Source organism: Lissotriton vulgaris, unplaced genomic scaffold (assembly GCF_964263255.1).
Source record: "Lissotriton vulgaris unplaced genomic scaffold, aLisVul1.2 SCAFFOLD_262, whole genome shotgun sequence".
NCBI lineage: Eukaryota > Metazoa > Chordata > Amphibia > Caudata > Salamandridae > Lissotriton > Lissotriton vulgaris.
The window spans coordinates 156,439-161,596 of record NW_028253771.1 but is presented as its reverse complement, the minus strand read 5'-3'; positions in this window follow the sequence as shown (position 1 = coordinate 161,596).

Genomic DNA, 5,158 nt, shown 5'->3' with positions numbered 1-5,158 from the left:
ACCTGTGGGGCAGGGAACACATTCTAGGATGATACGTCTGGGGAGGGTGACACACTCCAGGATGGTACCTTCTGGGGAGGGTGACACACTCCAGGATGGTACATCTGGGAGGGTGACACACTCCAGAATGGTACCTGTGGGAGGGTGACACACTCCAGGATTGTACCTCTGGGAGGGTGACATGCTTGAGGATGGTACCTCTGAGAAGGGTGATACAGTCCAGGATGGTACCTCTGGGGAGGGTGACTTACTTGAGGATGGTACCTCTGGGAAGTGTGACACCCGCCAGGATGGTACCTATCGAACAGGTGACACACTCCAGGATGGTATTCCTGGGAGAGTGACACAGCCCCGGATGGTACCTCTGGAGCAGGTGACATACTCCAGGATGGTATCCCTTGGAGGGTGACACAACACCGGATGGTACCTCTAAGACGGGTGACACACTCCAGGATGGTACCTCTGGGGCTGGTGACACACTCCAGTATGATGCCGCTTGGAGGGTGACAAACTCCAGGATGGTACCTCTGGGGAGAGTTACACACTACAGGATGGTACCTCTGGGAAGGGTGACACATTCCAGGATGGTACCTCTGGGGAGGGTGACACAGTCGAGGATGGTACGTCTGGGAGGGTGACACAAACCAGGACGGTACCTCTGGGACGGTGACACACTCCAGGATGGTGCCTCTGGGGAGGGTGACACACTCCAGGATGGTACCTCTAGAGAGGGTGACACACTCCAGAATGGTACCTCTGGGGAGGATTACACACTCCAGGATGGTACCTCTGGGAGGGTGACACAGTCCAGGATGGTACCTCAAACGAGGGTGACACACTCCAGGATGGTACCTCAGGGAGGGTGACACACTCCAGGATGGTATGTCTGAGGAGGGTGACACACTCCAGGATTGTACCTTTGGGGAGGATGACACACTCCAGGATGGTACCTCTGGGAGGGTGACACAGTCCAGGATGGTACCTATGGGAGGGTGACACACTCCAGGATGGTACCTCTAGGGAGGGTGACTCACTCCAGGATGTTACATCTGGGAGGGTGACACACTCCAGGATGGTACCTCTGGGAGGGCGACACACTCCAGGATGGTACCTCTGGGGCTGGTGACACAGTCCAGTATGGTACTTCTGGGAAGCGTGACATGCTCCACGATGGTACCTCTGGGAGGGTGACACACTCCAGGATTGTACCTTTGAAAGGGTGACACACTCTAGGATGGTACCTCTGAGGCGAGTGACACACTCCAGGATGGTACCTCTGGGGAGGGTGACAGAGTCCAGGATGGTAGCTCTAAGGAGGGTGACATACTTGAGGATGGTACCTCTAGGAAGGGTGACACACTCCAAGATGGTACATCTGGGAGGGTGAAAAACTCCAGGATGGTACCTCTGGGGAGGGAGACACACTCCATGACTGTATGTCTGGGGAGGGTGAGACACTCCTAGATGGTACCTCTGGGGAGGGTGACACAGTCCAGGATGGTTCCTCTGGGAGGGTGACACTCCAGGATGGTACCTCTGGGAGGGTGACACACTCCAGGATGGTACCTCAAGCGAGGGTGACACACTCCAGGATGGTACCTCTGGGAGGGTGACACATTCCAGAATGGTACCTATGGGAGGGTGACCCACTCCAGGATGGTACCTCTGGGGAGCGTGACTCACTCCAGGATGTTACATCTGGGAGGGTGACACACTACAGGGTGGTACCTCTGGGGAGAGTTACACACTACAGGATGGTACCTCTGGGAAGGGTGACACATTCCAGGATGGTACCTCTGGGGAGGGTGACACAGTCGAGGATGGTACGTCTGGGAGGGTGACACAAACCAGGACGGTACCTCTGGGACGGTGACACACTCCAGGATGGTGCCTCTGGGGAGGGTGACACACTCCAGGATGGTACCTCTAGAGAGGGTGACACACTCCAGAATGGTACCTCTGGGGAGGATTACACACTCCAGGATGGTACCTCTGGGAGGGTGACACAGTCCAGGATGGTACCTCAAACGAGGGTGACACACTCCAGGATGGTACCTCAGGGAGGGTGACACACTCCAGGATGGTATGTCTGAGGAGGGTGACACACTCCAGGATTGTACCTTTGGGGAGGATGACACACTCCAGGATGGTACCTCTGGGAGGGTGACACAGTCCAGGATGGTACCTATGGGAGGGTGACACACTCCAGGATGGTACCTCTAGGGAGGGTGACTCACTCCAGGATGTTACATCTGGGAGGGTGACACACTCCAGGATGGTACCTCTGGGAGGGCGACACACTCCAGGATGGTACCTCTGGGGCTGGTGACACAGTCCAGTATGGTACTTCTGGGAAGCGTGACATGCTCCACGATGGTACCTCTGGGAGGGTGACACACTCCAGGATTGTACCTTTGAAAGGGTGACACACTCTAGGATGGTACCTCTGAGGCGAGTGACACACTCCAGGATGGTACCTCTGGGGAGGGTGACAGAGTCCAGGATGGTAGCTCTAAGGAGGGTGACATACTTGAGGATGGTACCTCTAGGAAGGGTGACACACTCCAAGATGGTACATCTGGGAGGGTGAAAAACTCCAGGATGGTACCTCTGGGGAGGGAGACACACTCCATGACTGTATGTCTGGGGAGGGTGAGACACTCCTAGATGGTACCTCTGGGGAGGGTGACACAGTCCAGGATGGTTCCTCTGGGAGGGTGACACTCCAGGATGGTACCTCTGGGAGGGTGACACACTCCAGGATGGTACCTCAAGCGAGGGTGACACACTCCAGGATGGTACCTCTGGGAGGGTGACACATTCCAGAATGGTACCTATGGGAGGGTGACCCACTCCAGGATGGTACCTCTGGGGAGCGTGACTCACTCCAGGATGTTACATCTGGGAGGGTGACACACTACAGGGTGGTACCTCTGGGGAGAGTTACACACTACAGGATGGTACCTCTGGGAAGGGTGAGACATTCCAGGATGGTACCTCTGGGGAGGGTGACACACTCGAGGATGGTACGTCTGGGAGGGTGACACAAACCAGGACGGTACCTCTGGGACAGTGACACACTCCAGGATGGTGCCTCTGGGGAGGGTGATACACTCCAGGATGGTACCTCTGGGATGGCGACCCACTCCAGTATGGTACCTCTGGGGCTGGTGACACAGTCCAGTATGGTACCTCTGGGAAGCGTGACACGCTCCAGGATGGTACCTCTGGGAGGGTGACACACTCTCAGGATGGTACATCTGGGGCCAGTGACAGAGTCCAGGATGGTACCTCTGGGAGGGTGACACAGTCCAGGCTGATACATCTGGGAGGTGACACATGTCAGGATGGTACCTCTGTGGAGGGTGACACCTTCCAAGTTGGTACTTCTGAGGTGGTGGGTGACACAGTCCAGGATGGTACCTCTGGGGAGGGTGACCCACACCAGGATGGTACCTCTGGGAGGGTGACATAATCCAGGATGGTACCTCTGCGAGGGAGCTGACACACACCAGGATGGTAGCACTGGGGCGGGTGACAGTCCAGGATGGTAACTCTTAGAGGGTTGACACTGTCCAGGATGTACCTCTGAGGAGGGTGACAGACTCCAGGACAGTACCTGTGGGGCAGGGAACACACTCTAGGATGATACATCTGGGGAGGGTGCCACACTCCAGGATGGTACCTTCTGGGGAGGGTGACACACTCCAGGATGGTACCTCTGGGAGGGTGACACACTCCAGAATGGTACCTGTAGGAGGGTGACACACTGCAGGATGGTACCTCTGGGGAGGGTGACACACTCCAGGATTGTACCTCTGGGAGGGTGACACACTACAGGGTGGTACCTCTGGGGAGAGTTACACACTACAGGATGGTACCTCTGGGAAGGGTGACACATTCCAGGATGGTACCTCTGGGGAGGGTGACACACTCGAGGATGGTACGTCTGGGAGGGTGACACAAACCAGGACGGTACCTCTGGGACAGTGACACACTCCAGGATGGTGCCTCTGGGGAGGGTGACACACTCCAGGATGGTACCTCTAGAGAGGGTGACACACTCCAGAATGGTACCTCTGGAGAGGATGACACACTCCGGGATGGTACCTCTGGGAGGGTGACACAGTCCAGGATGGTACCTCAAACGAGGGTGACACATTCCAGGATGGTACCTCAGGGAGGGTGACACACTCCAGGATGGTACGTCTGAGGAGGGTGACACACTCCAGGATTGTACCTTTGGGGAGGATGACACACTCCAGGATGGTACCTCTGGGAGGGTGACACAGTCCAGGATGGTACCTATGGGAGGGTGACACACTCCAGGATGGTACCTCTAGGGAGGGTGACTCACTCCAGGATCTTACATATGGGAGGGTGACACACTCCAGGATGGTACCTCTGGGAGGGCGACACACTCCAGGATGGTACCTCTGGGGCTGGTGGCACAGTCCAGTATGGTACCTCTGGGAAGTGTGACACGCTCCAGGATGGTACATCTGGGGCCGGTGACAGAGTCCAGGATGGTGCGTCTGGGGAGGGTGACATACTCGAGGATTGTGCCTCTGGGCAGGGTGACACGGTCCAGGATGGTACCTCTGGGAAGGGTGACACATTCCAGGATGGTACCTCTGAGGAGGGTGGCACACTCCAGGATGGTACCTCTGGGAGGGCGACACACCCCAGGATGGTACCTCTGGGAGGGTGACACACTGCAGGATGGTACCTCTGGGAGGGTGACACACTCCAGGATTGTACCTTTGTGAGGGTGACACACTCCAGGATGGTGCATCTGGGGAGGGTGACACACTCCAGGATGGTACGTCTGGGAGGGTGACACAAACCAGGATGGTACCTCTGGGACGGTGACACACTCCAGGATGGTGCCTCTGGGGAGGGTGACACAATCCAGGATGGTACCTCTGGAGAGGGTGACACACTCCAGAATGGTACCTCTGGGTAGGATAACACACTCCAGGATGGTACCTCTGGGAGGGTGACACAGTCCAGGATGGTATCTCAAGCCAGGGTGACACATTCCAGGATGGTACCTCTGAGGAGGGTGGCACACTCCAGGATGGCACCTCTGGGAGGGTGACACACTCCAGGATGGTACCTCTGGGAGGGTGACACACTCCAGGATGGTACCTCCGGG